The following is a 21127-nucleotide window of genomic DNA, read 5'->3' on the forward strand; positions in this document are numbered from 1 at the left end:
ACCTGCTTTTTCAAGTTGTTTTCTGTTTACTTTGGCTTATGGTTTTTAAATATTTGATGCTTTCCTCAAAAATCTAATAATCCTTGGCTGCTGGTTCACATTTACTAGTGAGGCATTTTGAAGCTGCCTGGAAGCTCTACTTGCGTGGCCAGAGCTTGTTAACTGCTGGTCTCCCCACAGGGGCAGGGGGGTATCAGTGGAGCCCCCAGATGTGGCCATCTGCCCAGCCACCAGCATTTCTAAAGCCAGCAGGAGGAAATGCAAGGGGCTCTGCCACGGGCTTGCAAACTTGCAGCAAACCCCCATTTTTCAAAATATTGTCCCATCTCCGCCCATGTCCCTAAGCCAACACTTGCTGGGGTCAGTCTCCCTGATGAATAAAGTTCTCTCCAAGATGCCGTCAGGTAAAGCAGGGGTAGCTCTGTGGTGAAATGGGGGTGAGGAATCACTCTGGGGGATTACTCTCCTGGTTTGGACCCCACTCTATACCCTATCTTCAGATGTCACCAATTTCCAAGCCTTTCTGTGGTTCTAGGGCAAAAATCTGCCCCTTTCTCATTGGTTCCTCCATCTGGGTCTCCAGGTTTCTCGCTATCTACACAGGTCACTTAGCTTCTCAACTCCCAAAATGGCATAGGCGTTGCTGATTGGCTGTGTTCTCCTTCCCTTGACCTTGTGGCCTTGCATCTTTTTGACTCCTTTGCTCTTACTTGGGTGTGGCAGCAGACAGGAACATGAAGGTGCTCTGTCTACCAGGTTTAATCGAAGTCCTTCTTTGCTTTGTCGTTTGAAAAACAGCAGACAGTTGGCGCTATCAGGTTTCTGATGAGACGATTTCTCCTGTACCAGGCAAACCCGACCTGACATGAAATAGTGCAGTGCTGAGCTGCATGGGCCGAGAGCCTGATCCGGGAAGATGTCCAGGTACAGGGCTGAGTTCGATGACTTTGCCCGGGCTAGCCATCCTCTCTGCAGCTCTGTCCTACTCAGCTGCATTATATGGGGAGAATTACAGGGCAGTCTCTACTCCATGGATCCATGAAGGGGCTATGATGGATCCCTCGAGATGTCAAGGGTCTAGTATACCTCAGTCGCTATGGAAACTGGTTCCCTGGTGACAGTCGGGCTTAGTGATATCCACAATGGTGTGATGTAAATGGATTCTGGCTCTGGCAATGGGCAGAGAGCAGTCCTTACAGAGGGGGTCATGCTTACCCTAAGGGCCAGCCATCGCCTTCAGGACATCTCCTGGGTCTCTCCCTGAGCACCTAACGTGGGGTCTGGCTTGGAGCACCTCAGCTCAGAAGAGGAAGACAAGAACCAGGAAGGAGAGAGTGAGCCTGTTTGGCCCAAGATCTGGAATCACTCGGTGCCTCTGGAGCTGCTTCCCAATTAGCCCCCCAGGACTTCGGTTTCATGTTCACCCAAGCGAGGGAGAGTGGGTTCAGAGCTCTTTCAGTGGCCAGCCTTCGCAGTGCGTGCTGGGGTGGGCAGGAGATAGTTCAAAAGTCGCTTGTGTTTGGCTTTGAAATGTACCAGTATCCCCCTTCCCCTACATATTTACTATGCAAATGAGTTAATACAAATTAAGTGCTTACAACAGCCTGGCTCATGGTAAGTGCCTTATAAGTGGTTGCTATTATTATTATTATTATTATTATTACTAAGATTGTATTTAGCTTGGATCTGTATGAAAACAAATTTGCACGCCCTCCCTCTCTGCAACTCCCTGGACTTAGAAAATGCATGAGATAGAGACCCAGAGATTGAGAACTCCTGGGTTTTTGACTCCTCTTTACGCGACAGGGAATACACCCCCGTACAAATATTTTGCTTATTGATTCTCCCCATTCACTATATCCAGGGAGCTCGCGGCTTGTCACTTCACCAAGAACCAATGGGCTGCTTGTGAGGTCTCCCCCTCCAGGCTGCCCTCATGATAGTCCCTCCCCGGTGGAGGGGTGAGATGCCCAGCTGCTCCTTCTTCCTGCTCTTCCTCCCTGCTTTGTCCCTACTGCTCCAGAACATCCCTGGTCTTGAAATGGCCTTGGCTTGCTTGGGCTGGGGGTGGGGGTGGGGGCGGGGGCAGGGTGCACTCTCCTTTCCAGCTGTGGGCACCCACCGGCTCTCCTGACCCCCTCCAGCTGCTCCTCCTCACTTTCTCTCACGGCTCCCTCTCTCCAGCCTTCTCTGTCCTCCTCATGCCTCCTTTTCTCTCAGCTTTCCCCTGAGCCGGGAGCCCCTTAAGGGCAAACTGTCAGTCTTTGTAGCCTGAACGTCCAGCACAGGGCCTGGTACATGGTAGATGCTCAAAATATCTGTTTCCCTTCTTTTTGGAATGACAGAGCCCTCCTGTGTTGTCTCATTTCTGTATTTGCTTCGTGTCCTCTTCCTGTCCCCCCTCTTCCCCCCACACCCTTGGGCTGCTGCCCCACCTGGCGGGTGTGAAGGGGACGGGGTTTCCCAGGTGCTGGGAAGCCTGTCTGACCTCGGCTGCAGGGATGACCTGAGGGGGTGCTCCGCTCAGCCTGTCACGACTGCTACCTCCTGATGAGGAGTAGGCTTGTTCTATGCAATTTCCATCTCATTTGTCTTTTCATTTGTACCTTAAATTGGCCACTTTCATCTGGAATGTGCTTAACTCTCTGGCAGTCCACGCACAACAAATGAGTGGCCCCAGCAACTGACAGACCGGCAGGGGAATGGGCGCTGGTCCCCCACGGCAGCAGGATAATGGGTACTGAGCCCCCAGAAGCACTAATGCTTGAAGGCCAGTGACCAAAAGTGATCCCCACAAGGCTCGAGGAAGGGAGCACAGAGGGGAAGCTGCAACCAGAGGGGTTTATTGTTAGGACCTGGAAAAATCTATTTTCTTTCTTTTTTAATTTATTCCTATCTATCTGCCTGCCTACGCACCTATCAGGGGAAGGGGAAGTGCAGGGAATGGGAGAGAAGTTGTTTGGGTTTTTAGAAGTAGGCAGTATGAGATAACACTGAGTGAAAGAAGCCAAGAACTCCAATCTTACGAAATTCAGAAACAGTGAAACTAATCTATGTCGCTGGAATGATGATTAGTGGCCACCCCTTCAGGTGTTATCTGAGCGTCAGGGTGTGCGAGGGAGCCTTGGTGGGGGCTACAAGGGTTCTGTGCCCTCATCTGGGCTGTGGTCACATGGTGGGTATTATAAAGCCTGTGTACAAATGCATCTAGTTGCACACTTAACGATTTGCGTGTGTATGAGTTCCACCTCAGTAAAAATGAGGCAAAAAAAGACAACAATGGTTTTCAGATTTTACAGTGCATAAGAATCACATGGGAACTTATTTACAATGCAGTGTTTAGTTGGTCTGGAGTGCTGTCTGGGAATGCGCATTGTTAACATCCTCCCCAAGGGTGGTTTCTGAGATAGGTGGTCCACAGACAAGACTACACAGGGGCCTGGCCATCTGCCCAGTCAAATGGCCTAAGTGCCATCCTGCTGGGAGCCCTGAGGGTTGGCTGGTTAAGGATTCCCAGACGCCCTTGGCAGGGAGGGTAAGAGGTTGGCCACACTGCAGCATAAAGGAAACAGTAGTGGGAAACAGGGGTGCAGTTCTCTGGGCTAAGAAGGATTGGGACAGGGGCACCTAGGTGGCTCAGTCAAGCATCTGCCTTTGGTTCAGGTCATCATGCTAGAGTCCTGGGATGGAGCCCCGCATGGGCTCCCTTCCCTGCTCAATATGGAGTCTGCTTCTCCCTTTCTCCCTGCTTGTTTTCTCTTGCTTGCTTACTCGTTCACTTACTCTCTCTCTAATAAAATCTTTAAAAAAAAAAAAAAAAAAAAAGGATCAGAACAGGGATGTGTCTCCTCATCAGGGAAAAGCATTATTTTGAGCAAGGGGCCCTCTCCAGTACTCCTGCCCCTGGGCACCGTGGCCCAGGACGGCTGGGCCTTCATCATGGAGAACCTGCTGCTCAGAAGCTGCAGTGGCTAGGGAAGCAGAGGTGGAGCGCCACGGAATGGCCCACTGACTCTACGGGGACTGGGGACTCGGTATGAACAGTCGTGCATTTCTCAGCAAGCACCTGCTGCCGGACAGGAAGGAGGGATCCAAGCCTGAAGACACATGGCTAAAGAGGAGACCCTGGGGAGAGTGCAGACAGGGTGGTATTGCCACAGCCGAATGCCAGGACAGGCCGAATGTCTGTAAATGTATGCAAAGGATGTCTGCTGAGCTGACCTTGACTTGAAGGCCTGGGAGAGCTGAGATACAGGGATGGGAGCAACGTCTGAGGAGCATTTACCATATGCCTGACCGTTTACAAGCACCATGGCATCTGGCTTTCATGATAATTCCTTGGCCTGGCTTACTTATGTCCACCTTACAGAAGATGAAGTCAAGACGAAGACACATTCACCAACTCTTCCAAGCCACAGATTCTCAGTCAGCTGGACTCTGAACTCACTCAGGTCCATAGGACTCAAGCCCCTCGGTCTTTCCCTGCCCCCTGCTACCTCTCCCTCTCAACCTCTAAGGGTGACAGCACATTTAGGAATTTGCAAAAATGCTTTCTCACACATTATCTTATTTGATTCCTGCAAACATCTTGTGTTAGGTATGGATGAAAAGCTGACCTTCAGGTAAGGAATAATCTGTTCAAGGTCAAACAACTGATAACTTGCTGGGAACAAGGCCTTAGGCACGGGTCAGATGGCTAGAAATGTGCCTCATCTGGACACTGAGAAACAGAGCCCAGCCCTGTTATAAGTCATCTGGGAGGATCTGGGGATGCTACTGCCTAGGGCACAGCTTGGTTTCATGATGACTGGAAATTGGTTTTACTAACCTCCCCCATCTAGGGACTGAGATGGAAAGCTGGCCTCAGCAGGGACAAAGAGGCCGGGAAAGCTCTGGTGAGCTGCTTAAGATTATACAGGACACTAAGGTGGGAGCTGAGATCAGAACCTATGTTTGCTCAACTGGATCATTTCCAGAGGCCTTTCGGGATATTCTTTCGATCTCAGGTGCTTTGCCTCAGAGGCCCTCCCCTTCATCCTTCATTTGGAAAATGAACTAGCTGATGCCAAAGGTGCAAAGGAAGCATCAGCCAATGTTGGGGGTTGAGGGGAGAGGGCACGACAGTAGCCCCTGGGAGTCTTCACAGTTCCTCTGGCAAAGAGCATCCAGGGGCATCAGCCCATGGACCTGGGGGCACGTCAGCAAGGTGCAAGTAGGGACTGGGATGTCACACTGGATCGCTGCCCTGACCCCACCCCTAAGGGATTACCCTAGGCATTTTCACCGGTGAACACGGCCATTAAAGGGATCGACATACAACAGGTGAGGAACACATTGATTAGAAAGCTGTGTTCTGGGGTGACCTGGCAGCATCTGGACTGCTCTGGCTTGTCAAGTGGCAGCCACCATGGACCTTCCATTCTGCTCACATGTGCACTGGAGGATTATCCCCTTGGTGGCTTCCTTCCAGCAAACATTCTTTGCCCATCCTGGTTTCTTCTCACCGTCTACTTTGGGAAATGAAACCAGTGTTCTCCAAGTCAGATCTAATTAGACCAGCAAGTCGGTGGCACAAGGCTCATCAAAGCACACACCAAGCACGAGTGGAAACACTGTTTGGATTATCCTGCAAGCCACTCCTTTGCCTATTTGTCTCCTTGGATTATCCATTCTCTGCTTCTCGCCTTCCATCACCTCCCTAATGGAGAAGCAGGACGCAGTCCCCACAGGCTGGCATTCATCTTCCCAGCCTGACCCTCTTGCAGGCTATTAAGCTGCAGCTGCAAGATCGTGGAGGGGAGAAATATGAGAGCAGCGCAGAGAGACCAGTGGAGGGCAAATGGGACTCTTTTAGAACCGGGTCCATTGGTAAGTCAGGCCAGGAAGAAACGGTCTCAAGCTCTGGGAAGAGGAACGCTCCCCAGATGGCAAGGCCAAGAGAACGGACCTCCTCGCTGGGTTGCTCACAGGAGGCCAGGCCAGGAGGGTCTCTGCAGAAGGGTGGGCGGCGTGGGAAACAGGCCAGGGCTGTCCCTGCCTCCATGAGAGATTTAGCAGTTCTCCCCGCCCCTGGTCCTCTCCTCCCAGAGCACTGCAGGAGGAAGTACGGAAGCCGGCAGCCCAGCCCTATTATGGATTCAGGATTCCAGCTTCGCCCGCCCTCTGCTGCAATCCTTCCATTCCTCTCCCACTGCCGCCCTGGCACACTCTGCAGAGCCCTCTTCTACATCTGCTGCTCTCCGTGCTCCCAGCGGCACCCTGTCCTCCGCGAGGACGAGCTGGTGGGCTCATGGGGCCTGCGCGCGGGGCAGGCCTCACCTCCTTTGCCCACCCCCTCGCTGCCCACTCCCTCTGGCTTCCCTCGGACTTGGGAGAAGGTTTCCTCCCTGAAACACCCCCCACTTCCCCTCCCCTCCTTGGGCAAACCTAGTCCTTCACCCCCCCTCTCCCAGACCTTTGAAAACCACCATCAAAATGCTCCTCTGCCCGTTACTCCCTCTAAACACAGCGCTTCACGCAGATGCTCCGTGAGCCGCTTCTCAGTCTCCCAGCTCTGCTCCATTCAGCAGCATTTCTCAGCGGTGGCTCCGGAGCTCTGGCCAGAATCACCCCGCAAGGCTAAAACCCTTCCTTCTGGGGGTGCTCTCCCCGGCACCTGTGCTTCCAGTGCTCACCCTCCCTCTGGGACCAGCCCCTCCTTACCGGCCTCAGCCTCATAGAGCCTCCGGTCCCCCTGGCCCCACTTTCTGACCTGCCCTTCCTCCCAGCACACCCTCTGCTTCCCCGGCTGCCCCTGCCCATCACTGTGGTTTACTCTTCTTTGGCTCCTCCTCTGAAGTGCCTCTGACAACACACAGTGGTGTGCACCCCCAGGGGTCTGAGGACATCATCCCAGATGACCTGCCCAAAGGTCAAAATTCCTCTGAAGTCCTGTTTTATGCCACTTTGTGAACTTCCCCCTCGCTCTCTATTTGCTTCTGTCCCAGTCCCTCCCCAAGTCTGAGTCACTTGGTGGGGGAGGGGCACGGCTGGGAAGCACATTCCCAGGCTTATTCTTCAGCTGGGGCCTGTGTCTCCCATCCTCCAGGACACCTTCTCCAATTAACATGGTCTCTTGTTTTCCCCAATGACCACTGGCTTCAGGGCCTGTACAACGGAGTTTGGCATTTAATTATTTCTTAATGGCCCTCAAGGAAGTGCTAATGGGTCGACCTAAGGACCTACCCCGTTTTATCTGTCCTCTGAGGTGTGACCCTGGGTAAAGCCTTGACTGGAATAAAACCACAGGTTCCCTTGGAGGCCCTGGGACACTTTTCCCCAATACCCTCTGTGAGTCCCACCCTGGAGACCGCACTTATCTCCAATGTGTTGCTGGAGGCTGGGGCAGGCTCCCTGTCACCTTGCCCCTCCCAACAGGGGGAAGGCAGAGATGTGTACACAAACCCATCTCCTGGGCGCCATGCCCAGGAGAGACTGGTCTGACTTGTGGTTCCTTTCCAATCACTTAATCGCATTTGGCTCTCCACACCTGAGGTTGAGGACTTCCAGCAGCTCCACAAATCCTCCTTAATTAAACCTCCGGAGGGCCCTGCCGAGTGGCAGTAACTCGGCTCTTCTACAGGCACAAACAGCCTGGCGGACTTTTCAGCCTCGGGTGGGCACGTTCGGGACCCAACCGGTTGTTTCTGTGGGCTGAACCAGCGCAACACAACCCAGAAGCAGCATAGCCTGACCTGGGAACAGCTGAGAGGGCAGTGGTGACAAGAAGCAGGAGCCTCGAGGATTTCCCTGCATTGTGCTAAAATGAGCAACCTGCAAATTAGATGCAAAATACCATGCGAATATGGCATATATTAATTTGGAACCAATAGCTCTGGGCATTTTAGGCAATTAAGTGCCAGCCCTGTGTGTGATCATATTTACTGCCCCAATTTTCCTTTTCTGATATTCCAAGAAAACCCTAAAGTACAGTTATGTAAGATATTGAGAGGGACCTATATTCTCTCGCAAATGTCCAGGCACAGGGATAAGTTAGATGTGGCTGCTACCTAAGTGGATATAAGATACCATCTCATCCACATCCTTACTGGCGAGCCTCTACTGAGCACCTACTCAGTGCAAAACACCAGAGAGGAACGTGAAGTGTCCTCAACGAGTTGAGCTTGGTACGATAGACAACTATTGGGTGCCTACTTAACATAAATTAAGTGCCACTTACTGTGTAACCCTGGACAAATTTGTTGTCTCCCTTGAAATGGGGTAACGCCAATGTGTTGTGTGCATGAATAGTTAAACTGCAGGACATCCCTATCACAGGATACCACTCAGCAACACAGAGGAGCAAACTACCAATATAGGCAACAGCCTGGATGAACCTCAAGGAAATTATGCTGATAGAAAAAGAAAAGCCAATAACAAAAGATGATAGACTGTATGCTTCCATTTATGTAATACTTGTGAGCTAACAGAATCCTAGACATGGAGGGCAGAGGAGTGGCTGTCAGAGTTTAGGGATGGGGTGTGTGTGGCTCTAAAGGTTGGCACAGGGAGCCCGGTGATGGTACAGGTAAATAACCTTGATTGTGGTGGTGGTTACACAAAGCTACACACACACAAAATGAATGCATATATGACTGGTGAAATTTGGATGAGCTCTATGACTTACATCAATGTCAGCTTCCTGGTTTTGGTATTGCACTAACCTGTGTATGCCGTTAATATGGGAAGGGCTGGATGAAGGATACTCAGGCCTCCCTTATACATTTCTTTGCAGTTCTAGTGAACCTATGCATATTTACAAAGTTTTTTTTTTTTTAAATAGGATATAGTACCTACAGCATAAGGCTATTTTTGAGATCTGATGAGTTAATACCAAGCACTTAACATAGCATGTAGCACATCATAAGCCTTCGTTATATATTGTTGTTGTTACTACAACACACCAGGCACTGGAGTGCTAACATGAATAAGGCACAGTCAGTGTCCTTGAGGAGCTTCCTATCCAGCAGAAGAGGGAGACACAGCAAAGAGAGATTTTTAATAGGATATGTTGAGTGTGCCCACTATATGGGAGGAGTTCTGTGGGTTTGGGGGAAGGTTTCCTGGAAGAGATGTCATTAGAGCCAAGTATTGAAGCATGGCAAGAGTCACCCAGGCAGAAGGAACAGTTCGAGCAAAACTTAGAGGTATGAGCAGCATGGGATGGCTGAGGAACCAGGGGCAGTTGGTCTTACTTGGCTATTTGGGAGGCGAAGAGTGGCAGGGGAAGAGGTTGGCTAAGTAGGCATAAGTCAAGCCAGGAAGGCTGTGTGTGTTTCAAGAGTCCAGATTTATTTTTATTTTTTAAGATTTTATGTATTTATTCATAGACACAGAGAGAGAAGCAGAGACACAGGCAGAGGGAGAGAAGCAGGCTCCATGCAGGGAGCCCGATGTGGGACTCGATGCAGTCAAACTGCATGTCACATTCCAGACCCACCTTCTTCCCACCTGACATGGGTTTCTGGATTTTGGGGACTGTTCTGGTACCACTCCTCCTCCCTCTACTGTGGATAATCCAGTCCCTCTTTTCTACAAGCCTGTGTACGGAGCAGTACAGAGAGAGCATAGAAGCAGGGCCACAAGCACCAACCCCAACCTATGGAAAAGCCACTAAGCCTTCCCGAGCTGTAGGTTCCCCTACTGTGAAACAAGGGTTCATAAGACACCAGAAGCTGGGGTGTGGCTCAAGGGACACAGCAAAATCCAACACCATAATGTACGTGAAAGAGCTCTGTAGGTTGTAAGGAAGCGTTCAGATATCAGAGATTATTGTTATTGCTCCTGAAAGAGCTATTGGTTCTTTCAACCTGCACCTCTGGTTGGAAAATCAGAGTAAACCCCCTTTGAATCTAGGCAAAGTCTTTAGTTAGAAACAGACAGAAAAAGGAAAGGAAAAGAGAGAGGAACAGGGGCCAGGCAGTGGTTATCTGGTCTACCAATGCCACACTCAGGGGCAGCTTTTCCCATGAGATCCTTTTGGTATCTAAAGGTCTTTCACTAGGAGAGAAAATGAGTGTGAAAAGTCAGAGGTGACAGAACATGAGAGACTCCTGACTCTGGGAAACAAACGAGGAGTAGTGGAAGGGGAGGTGGGCGGGGGAATGGGGTGACTGGGTGACGGGCACTGAGCAGGGGCACTTGACGGGTTGAGCATGTTTTGTTTTGTTTTGTTTTGTTTTTAAGATTTTATTTATTTATTCATAGAGACAGGGAGAGAGAGAGGCAGAGACACAGGCAGAGGGAGAAGTAGGCATCATACCGAGAGCCTGGCGCGGGACTTGATCCAGGGCCTCCAGGATCATGCCCTGGGCTGCAGGCGACGCCAAACTGCTGCGCCACCGGGGCTGCCCGAGCACTGGATGTTATACTATATGTTGGCAGATCAAACTCCAATAAAAAGAAAATATACAAAAAAAAAAAAAAAAAGGTCTTTCACTAATGAATTCACTCCCTAAATGTTTTTTGAACGCCTAATAGGTGCCAGGCACCAGTGCCATAATGGTGAACTAAACAGATAGGGCCCTTGCTCTCATGGGGTCACAGTCTACTGGCAAAGACAGACATTTATCTAATAAACACCCAATTATATAATTAGATATCATGATGCATCTTATGGGAAGGAAGCATAACGGGACATTGTAAGAGTGTCTACCGTGGGCCTGATAAGATTCTGGAGGTACCCTCCAGAAAGGACGAGCTATTTGGACAGGAAAGGAGGCTTTTCAAAGGAAGGGCTATTTGGACTGAGATCTGAAAGATCAAGGGAATCTAGGGAGGACACGTATGGGCGGAAAGAGTGACTGAGGGTCAGGAAACAGCGCGCGTCAAGGCCATGAGGCCAAAAAGAGCCTAGCAGTCAAAGAACTGGAAGAAGCCAATGTGCGGAGTGCAGCACAAGGGAGGGCACAGGGAAGCACGTGTTTTAAGAGTACAAGAAATGGTGACAGCATCAGACTTGTGTCTTTAAAGGTCATTCTGGCGGCTATTTGGAGACGGGGCTTGAAGTGCAAGGGTAGATGCATGTGTACCAGTCACATGGTGACCCCAGCACAGAAGGCTGGGGTAAAGTGGAGGCTGTGGAGACGGGGAGGGATGGCTGGTTCTTGGTGCTATCCAGGGAGACAGGCACCAGTGAGGGACCAGATGCAGGGGGGTGAGGAGAAGTGTGGACAGTCACTCCCAGCGTACACAACTGGCCAGAGGAGGTGCCATCCACAAACACAGGCAACACTGGAGGGGGATGTGGCAAGGGGTGGGAAGGCAGCGAGGGATTTAGGAGGAGAATCATGGCTGTCTTTAGATACACCAAGTCCGAGGTTTCCTGAGACTTCCAACTGAGTCAACTGGGCAGGTGGATGTAAGGATATGGACGGAGATGAAAAGATGCAGGCTAGAAGTGTATTTTTGAATGTCAATTGCACGTGGCTGATAACAGAAACCTTTCATGAGATGGCCTAGGGACAAGTGTCTAGTTGGGAAGAGAATGTCTTGAACCAGACCAGATAGAACGCCAACGCTTAGAGATGGAGAAGGGAAGGATGAGTCAGCAAGATGACTTGGGAGTGAGCAGAAAAGCCAGGAATATGGGGCCAGAGAAGCCAAGGGAAAGGAAAGTGTCAGAAAGGAGTGAAAAATGCTTCTGAGAACTAAAATAGGCTTATGGAGAGCTGTTTCGGGAGAGTGATGGGGGAGGAAGCCAGGCCCGTGTGGGGCATAGGAAGAAGGGGGGGGGGCAGACGTGAGGAGCACTTGGTCAACTCTTCCAAGAGACGTGGCTCAGAAGGAGAAAGGACACAAGGTACGAGCAGGGAGTGGAGCTAGGCTTGAGGAAGGCTTTTGCTTTTGTTGTTGAAGATGGGAGAAGCTTGAGCACAGCAGGAAGGATGTTCTTGAGGAGCCCAGAGGAGGGGATCAAGAGCATAGGTTGGCGGAGAAGTGGACTGGGATGGAAACATGGCGTCCTCTGCTGAAGCAGGACGGGGGAGGGAGGACTGGCACACAGGCAGGTGTGTGTGTGGGCAGGGGGTTGGCGTGATGCGTTGAGGGGTCCCACCTGATGACTTGTATTTCTCTGGCAAGTGGGAGGTGAGGTCCTCTGCTGAGAGTGACGTGTAGGTCGAGGTCTGGGGAAGAAGGTGGGAATCAGGAGAGAGACAGCCAGGGGGGTAACGTGGTGGGAACACCAGGTATTTCTGAAGAATAAGGTGGGTTAGTGACGGTGAATTTCTGGAAATACCGATCTGCCTCATTTTGTGTCTTTTCTAAGCGAGTGGAGTTATCCAGATGCAGGCGGAAAGCAGCAGATAGTGATTAATCCAGAACTGGGGATCTGGCAGACTGGGGCAATAAAATGACAGAGGGTCAAGAGAACTTGGGAATTTTGGAGGGGGTGGTTCTTAAAATGATGGGACATGGGATGTATCTGGACTCAGAGAAGGGAAGGCAGAAGGAGGCAATTGGTGGCAAGAGACAAGAGGAGCCAAGGGTGCCAAGGGACCAAAGATCCCAAAGAGCCCACAGAATGGTTGGGTGGGAGCCACTGGACAAGCAAGCTTGGTGGCCAGGGGGAGGTGGTGACCAGAAAGCAGAATGCTCTACCAGGTGATCTTTGGGTGATGGCAGATTTTCAGATGACTGGCTGAGGTGGGAAGGTGCTAATGGGTCTGGGGGTAGTAAGAGTGACCCATGGAGTCAATAGTCTCACCCAGGACAGTGCGTGGACTGGGAAAGGGAAGAATGTCTATGGGCAGATGACAAAGGCTTCACTGCGGCATGAGAAGAGTGGCTGGTGATGAGGGGAGGATGCAGCCTGATTTTATGAGATTTGGAGAACAACAGTGTTTTAGAGAAGAAATTATATTCCCTTGCATCTGAAGTACATTCTCCACAGTGAAAGTTCAGGAAAGAAAATGGAAGGAGTCTTAAGAGGTAATAGACACGGCACAGGGTCAGAAGTTAGGAGACTCATATGTAGTCCTGATGAGACTATCATACTGTGTGACCTTGGGCAAGTCTTTTCCCCTGCTTGAGTCTCAGATTTCTCATCAATAAAGACAGTTAGGGGGTTGGCTAAGCTAAACCTTTCCAACTGATGTTAGGGAGCCATGAATAGGTTCAGGTGTGCTGAGATATTAACACCCAGCCCCCCCACAGCCCTTGGGTCAGAGTCCCTGAGTCGACATCTGTTTACATGTGCTATAACGCAAGAAGGTGGGGGAAGCGTGGGCCAGACACTCTCCAGGGCCCCAGCCATGTCTGACATTCCGTTTTGCCCATCTCCGCTGCTCAGTCTTGGAGGGGGCTTTGGGGAGGCTGTAGAAGAACAGACAGGCTCCTGCTGCAGGCACAGGTCCATGTGCTGGCAGAGATGGGAGCCAGGTCTCCTAGCTGCCCCCTGCTGCTCTCGCCTCTGGCCCAGCACCAGCCGAGGGAGTCGTGACGTGCTCAGGTGCCCAGGTGAGGGTAGGTGCATCAGCCTCTCTTCTGTCTGGTGGCTGGGTGGTCCCTGATGGCCCCCTCAAGCTTCAGCAGTGGCTTACAAAAGTGGAGGAGCAGCCTCCCACTGGCTCCTTCACCCACTTTCCAGTTGCAAAAACAGACTCACTGTTTCTGAGGAGTCAGGCAGCAGGTCTCTCTGCACAGGCCCAGACAGAGCCTTCACAAAGCCTTCACCTTTCTCCTGGGGCCAGCCACTTCTCAGAAATCCATGGACGGTCCACTTCTGTGGTTGACTTTGGACTACCCTCTCTCTCCTTCCATCTCCTGCCAGGTGCGCTATGCTTAGAGAAGGTACACACGGCCTAATTCCACCCTAATCATAAAATATCAGGAAAGACCCAGCGCTTGACCTAGCACTTTGTACACAGTAGATAATAAATATTTACTGAATAAATGAAGACTATGCTCAAATATTTAAAAAAAGAAAACCCTACCAAGCCCAATGGGATTTTTAAAATTATTGATCACATTGCTCCTGCTTATTTGTGTAGATAAAAGATCACTTTTAAAATTCTTCAGTATTTACTGGTGCTTACTAGATGCCATGCATTTTACAAGTCTGAGCTGATTTCCTTTCCAGAATCCCATTTTACAGATAAGCACTCCAAGGCTCAAAATGAGGTTAAGAAACCTGTCCGAGGTCATAGAGCTGGTAAGCAGTGGCCACAGGATCCTAACCCAACTTTAGAAACCGTGAGCTTTGCGGCGCACCAGGCTGCCTCTAAGGATACACAGAACAGAGTGGAGAGAGACGGGACTAAAGGGGGAGGCAGAGAAGTGTGCAGGGGGGCGGTAGCAACGCAGTCGGGGGCTCCCTACCGCCTTAGCCCTGGGAACTGCTTTTGAGGTTGGGACAAGTTTTGCTGAAGAAAAGTGACAAGTGTCAGGCCCTCGCTCATCTCGCCCCCTTTGATTGCTGGGCCGGCCTACCTGTGCAATCTGGCGTTTCATTGGGCGCTGCCGGCTTGCGTCTCTGTCCTGGCAACCAGCCTTCCCTGCTTCCCTCCCCAGGGCAGTGACTAGGGGCCCAGGGAGCAGGCAGGGGAGCGGCAGGAAACCCAAGCGCTCTGACCTGCCAGGGATGAACTGGGCTGTTGCCTGCCCCCCATGCCTGTCCCCGCTGCCTGACAGGTGAGCAGCTGTGCTCTACATCTGTCTGTACATCTGTCTCCCTCCCAGGGGCCCGGAGAGAGCTGATGCTCCCGAGACAGGAGGCCCTGGATCTCCCTTACTCCAGAGATTAATCGACAGGAACTAGAAGGGCGGGGCGGGATGAAGTGTGCCTCTTTCCCACCCAAACGCCACCTCCCGCCACCCCCCCACCTCACCAGCTCCCCCAGCTCTGCCTGCCAAGCTCTGCAAATTACCACACATGCCAATAAGTCATTAGAAACCAGACCGGCAAATGCAGGGTTGCCATGGCGACCGATACCAGGCGCGGGCAGCCCTGGCCGACCCGTGGCTCAGGTGTGCCTGGGGAGAGCCGGGAGGGCCCACAGGCCTGATGGAGGCAAGGGAAGGTGCTCTGCTGTCAGGGTGCGGATTCTGGGCCCTTCCCCCTCCGGGGCCAGCCCTGCTGCCTGCCAAGAGCTGGGGTGATGGGGTGAAAGCACGGCAGGGCTGCGGGAGGGCACGGGGAGGGCACTGGGAGGGCAGGTGTGCGGGGCGGGCCGGGCCGAGCCTCCACCTGAGGAGGAGGGCGCAGTGATAAGGCCCAGCTGGGGTGGGCCTGGGCCCGAGCCGACAGCCTGGCTTTGGAGGAACAGCTCAGGGGCGGGCTGAGGGCAGGGCCAGCGCTCATGCCACACTCTCCACTCTCCCGTTTTCCTGAGCTCAGAACTCACTCTTGCTTCCGCGGCGCCTAGCGAAGCACCGGGCCTTTGTAGGTAAAGACACACACGCAGCGTTGGTTGAAAATGGAGAGCGATGAGCGAAGGCTTGTAAGCACCCGAGATTTCAGACAAGACAGGAGCGGCCCCGCTCTTTCACTAGCTCAGTGTGGTCTCCAACACAGCCCCTTCTCTCGGGCCTCAGTTCCATCAGCTGGAAAATAACGGATCACGTCTCACACATTGTGCATCTCCAAGCACACTCCCCAGAGCTGGCGAGTCGCGCAGGGGCTCCTCTGAAGTTCTGGGCCAGGAGGAGGCCGAGGCCGTGGGGTTCGGGTCCACCGGCTGGGCTCTACCTGCAGCAGCTTTCTTATCAATCCCCTGCTGCTGCTGTAACGTCTTACCACAAAATTAGTGGCTTCGGACAACCAATTTGTCATCTCATGGTTCAGAAGCCAGAAGTCCAAAATGGGTCTCACTGGGCTAAAACCAGAGTGTCCGTAGAGCTGTGCTCCTCCTGGAGGCTCTAAGGGGAGAATCCGCTTCCTTGTCTTTCCCAGCACATTCCCTGCCCACATTCCTTGGCTCGCGGCCCCTTCCATCTTCTCAAGATGTTAGTCTCCTCAAGTCTTCCTCATGCCTCATTGCTCTAACAATGCCTTCTGCCTCCCTCTTCCACATCGAAAGGACCCTTGTGATCGATTACATTGGACCTACCTGGATAATTCACGATAATCTACTTGAAGGGCAGCTGACTAGCAACCTTAATTCCTTTCACCTGCAACCTTAATACCCTTTGCCATGTAACAATCATAAGTTCTGGGGATTCACAGGCAAACATCTTTGGGAGGCCATTAATCTGCCGACCACACGTTATACAGTTGACCTTTAGACAACAGAGTGCAATGCACTGACCCCCCCCCATCCTCAGTTGAAAGTCCGTGTATAATTTTTGACTCCCCAAAATCTTAAACACTGAGCTACTAATAGCCTATCGCTGACCTTCCAGAAGCCTTTCTGATACCATAAAGTGTTGATTAACACATACTTTGCACATTATATGCATTATATACTGTATTCTTAAAGTAAGCTAGAGAAAAGATGTTAAGAAAGTCAAAAGGGAGGGATGCCTGGGTGGCTTAGTCAGTTAAGCATCTGATGCTTAATTTCAGGATCGTGAGTTCAAGCCCTGTGTTGGGCTCCATGCTGGGTGTGAAGCCTACTTTAAAAAAATCAAAAGGAAGAAAGAATACATTTACAGCACCGTGCTGTATTTATTGATATCATAATTTAAGTCCTCTGTTTAGAAGATAAATCATCTGTCAGAACCTATATTGATACTGTCTTACATGATACAGAGAGCTGTAGGCGTTATACGTGTTACTAACGCTGGACATGAAAAAATGAAGATGATGTGACAAAGAAATTCATACCTATTTACAAAAGGGTTTTTCCAATATATTTATTGACAAACATCCATGTGCAAGCAGACCTGCACAGCTCAAATCTATGCTGCGCAAGGGTCAGCTGTATACTTTATTTTGAAAAAATGGATCAATTTCTGTAAATGTTTGAAAGCCACATGACCAGAAGACCCTCAGTTGCCACCAGTTTTAAAGTGTTATGACCCGGATGCCTTCTTTTCTCCCTAGGGGGATCCTGGAGAGGAAATTCAGAGGAACCCTGCAGACTGCCCCTTGAGTGTGAATGTTGGCAGGCTTGGGCTCTCCTGATGGGGGCTGCAGAGAGATGGGTCTCTACATCCACCAGAAAAGGGGGACCCAGGGAGGAAAGCATGAGGGACATTTTGGGGAATTTGGGGAACCCCCCTCTTTCCGCTCTCACCTCACCATTCCACATGCACCCCTATATTCAGAATCCTCTGCTGTCATTTGTTCTTATTTTTATTTCTAGGTAACATCAGATGGAACTGTGTGTGCATGTGTGTCCACACATGCATGTGCATAGTGGCTCCCATCACACTGAAATGTGTGTGATTCTCTGTGGCCATGACCTTGTTCGTTGTTGCTTGTTACCCACCCCCACCTCTTGGCACTGCAGCTGGTACAAAAGGGATACTGATTTCATAGTTATAAATTTGAGATGGCACCCTTCCTTCCCACACCCTGACCTTCAACATGGTCTGTCCTCCTCCTAGGTGTATCCAGACGAGTCCCCAGATTATTTCTTTTTTTTTTTTTTTTAGATTATTTCTAACCAACTCCGGAAACAGTACCGGGTTCAGAAGGCATAGGTCTTAGAATCTTCCTGTGAGCCCCTTCCAAAGCCCATACTGATTACCTCTAGCGTTTGCAGGTGGGACACGCCCTGACTTGCCCCTGGGGGACCCAGTGGCCTCCCATTCTCGTCCCATACAACATTGCCTCTGTTCTTACCTCTGCAAGACACCCTGTGTTGACCGCCTGGGACCCGGTATGGCTTGACAGCAAAACTCAAAACTGGGCATCAATCACAGGCCTGGTGTTTGAAGATTTTATGCAAATTCCTCACCCTCTCTCAGCCTTATTTTTACCCTTGGTATAAGCCGACAGCTCATTCTCGTGGCTCCTCTGTCACATGTCCCAGGGGATGCTGGAAAAGAAATGTGATGTGGTAGGGAAAGCTATTCTTTGGAGGAGAGGCCCTGGGGACACGGAGGAGAAAAGGAACTCACATTTATTGAGCCTCTACTTTGTAGCAGGCACTTTACACAGATTAGCGGTGGTTGAGAACCAGGGCTCTGGAGTCAGGAAGGTTTGGGGCTGCATCTGTCACTTGCTGGCCGTGTGTGGCCTCCGGCAAGTTACCTACTGTTTCCCAGCTTGGTTTCCTCAGTTGCAAAGTGGGGGAAAATCGTATCTACTTCACAGTATTCTGTGGATTAAATGAGATAAATGAGGTAAAGCTTTCAGCACCTCCTGGGCACCCACCGATGTTAGCTCTTGGCATTAACGACCCCAAGAAGTGGGCACCATTAACCTGGATTCACCGGTGAGGAAACGGAGGCTCAGGGAGGTTAGGTCAAACGCCCAAGGGCCTATGCTTAGGGAAGGGGCTCTAGCCCAACTCTAACTGATTCTGGCCCCTCTGGGCTGTGAGCCACAAGGAAGAGAGGAGCCTCAGCCTGCGTCTTCCCGGTGGTTATGCCAGGAGCCTCCGTGGTAGAGCTGGTGGGCTCTCCTTTCTCAGGCTGCCCAAGGCCCAGAGGAGCAGAAGGCTGTTCTGCAAAGCCTCAGGCTTTGCCCTCGTGACCCTTGGTTCCCACTCTTTGGCCCTCGGCCGGGGAGGGGAGGATCTGCCTGTGTGGGCGAGGGCACTACCAACGGATCCTGTTCCACTCCAGAGCAATCTCTCTCCACGTAATGGGAGTGAGCCCAGCCGCCAAGACCCAGGCAGCCTCTCTCCAGGGTGAGGACAGACTCCCCCTCCATGGGGGAACGCTTGCTCCTTTCAGCACTTTACTTCTAGTCCACCCTAAGTGAGCGTAACTGGAATAACCTACCCAATTGGGAGTAACCTACCCAAGAGGAGCCCAGGCAGTGAGGGGAAGGGAGAAAGGAACCTGGCTGCAGACCGGGTGAAAACTGGAGCTCATGGGAATTCCAGACAAAGCAGTCCAGACACGAGGCAGGGGTGGAGGGGTTGGGGAGGGGTTGGGGGTGTTGCTGGTGGCTGGCAGCAGACCAGGAGGGTACAGAGGTATGAAAACACCTGGAGAGCTGTCATCAGGACCTGCTTAAAGCAACACGGCTCCACGGCACAGAGATGGCTGGCTCTCCAAAAGGAGGAGCACCAGGCAGTGGTTTTCATTCTCTAAAGGGCTGCTCTTCCGTCCCAGGATGGTGAGGAAAGGACTGCACCAGGGACTGATCCTTGGATGCTTGCATACTGGCTGCCTTACCCCTACGGGTGCCCTCTCAACCCCCGCGTTGGTCACACGTCTCCACCTCCTGCTCCTTGGGCTGGAAGCTTCCCTGAGGGAGAGCCATCCGCTCTGCAGAGCCACACCACACCCCCTTCCCAGGTCCAAGGCAGCGGCACCTCCCTGAGGAAGCGTTCCTATATACTCCCACACAGAGCTCGTAGTTCTGATAACATTTATAGTCTAAATCACACAGTTTAGCACTTGGTTTTAAATAACTGTCTGGTATTATTCACTTGTTATTTCTTGTGAATATAAGTTTTGCCTTCCCAGCTGACTGGTAGGTAGGTTTCCTTACCAGTAAAGACTGTGTCTCATGCTTCTTTACCTTCTCCCCTACCCCAGAGCCCACACTGCCTGGGAGACAGTACCCAGGGAAAGGGCACTTAGCGGGTAAGTACTGATGGACTACACTGGCTTTGATGGCTGAGGAACCGCCTGACCAGCCACCCAGTGAAATACTGAAATGGACGGGCTGGAACCTCAGGTTTTAAAAGGTTGGGTCATGTCACCCCTGCCCTAACCCCTGCAAAGGCTCCCCATCTGGCTCTGAGGAAAACTCTTCACTCCAACTCCAGCGTTCTCCAAGATCTGGCCTCCTAATGTCCCTCAAATCCAGCAGGCACAGCCCTGCCCCTGAGCCCCTGCACCAGCTGTTCCCTCTGCCTGAGGCCCCTTTCCCATCTTGCCTCCTGCTTAATTCTTTTTTCTTTTAAAGATTTTATTTATTTATTCATGAGAGACATATGGCAGAGGGAGAAGCAGTCTCCATGCAGGGAGCCCGACGTGGGACTTGATCCCAGGACTCCAGGATCATGCCCTGGGCTGAAGGCAGGAGCTTAACCGCTAAGCCACCCAGGGATCCCCCAACCTCCTGCTTAATTCTTACCCACACGTCATCTTCTCAGCAAGGTCTCCCCAGGCCACCCTGTACAGAATTACAAACTCTCCTCTTCCTAACACGGACTCTCCCGTCACCACTCCCTCCTTGCTTTATTATTCTTTTTCTAGCACTTGCCACTCTCAAGCACACCATTCATTTTACTGTATTTCCCAGACCATAAAGTATAAGCTCCACAAGGGCAGAGATGTCTGGTTGCTTACTCCCGTCGTCTGTACCCCCAGTGCCTGGCACAGATGCTTAGTAAATACTTGCTGAATGAAGAGACCCCAGTCCCACCCTGTGTCTGAGATGGCTCAGGTACAGTTGCCATCAGAGATGGGCAATGGGCAAGAAAATTGTGGAAGTCCCCTCTAGAAGTGAGATTCCAGCATTCCACTCCTGGGCCAACTCTGGGGAAGCACCTCCCCAGAGGTGCTGGGGAAGAGACTGGGGAAGTCTGGAGCTATGTGAGCCCCAGTTACCTTCATCCCACTAGGAGGTCCATCCAGAAGTAGAAGTGGGGGTACTGCCAGAAGTAGAAGTGGGGGTACTGCCAGGTCAAGTGTCAAGTTCCCCCTCTGCCTACCTACAGCTGCCCAGAAGCTGCCCCTCTGTGGTCACTCCCTCTGCTGGACATCATACCTATGCACTCCCAGGCCAGAGACAGACCCTTTCATCACCTGCCTTTGAATGTTCATTTTGAGAACACTTTATAGAGGAACATAACCTTTTCCACCTTTCTTCTTTCCTCCTCCTTCATCTTTAAAAAGAAAGGTTCAGGTAAGATAGATCCACTTTTCCTGGGAGACCCATGCTGGCTGTCTAACACTGCTGCCCCTTCTTACATATGTTTTTTTTTCCTGAATGATCCACCCTGTGACATGTTTGTAAATATGAATGATTGTACTTGTACCTCCCAAGACACATGAGCCTCCCTTGTTAGAGACACTC

The 21127-nt window shown here is 51.4% G+C and overlaps 1 protein-coding gene across 17 annotated transcripts in view; it reads right to left on the minus strand.

Annotated features, from left to right (window-relative positions):
- LRRN2 (leucine rich repeat neuronal 2) overlaps nt 1-21127 on the minus strand; it is a 61513-nt gene that overhangs the window by 35225 nt on the left and 5161 nt on the right. For 9 of the 17 annotated variants that reach the window (XR_005385577.1, XR_005385576.1, XR_005385580.1 and 6 more), the window contains exons 2-4: nt 18046-18245; nt 17768-17963; nt 15384-15582 (exon numbers count right to left, since the gene is read on the minus strand). The exons of 2 other annotated variants lie outside the window; for them this stretch is intronic. The gene's annotated coding sequence lies outside the window, so the exon portion shown is untranslated. The remainder of the gene's footprint in view (nt 1-15383; nt 15583-17767; nt 17964-18045; nt 18246-21127) is intronic. 6 more of the 17 variants (XR_005385575.1, XM_038586003.1, XM_038586000.1 and 3 more) reach the window with 3 other exon arrangements.

This window comes from Canis lupus, chromosome 38, assembly GCF_011100685.1.
Source record: "Canis lupus familiaris isolate Mischka breed German Shepherd chromosome 38, alternate assembly UU_Cfam_GSD_1.0, whole genome shotgun sequence".
NCBI lineage: Eukaryota > Metazoa > Chordata > Mammalia > Carnivora > Canidae > Canis > Canis lupus.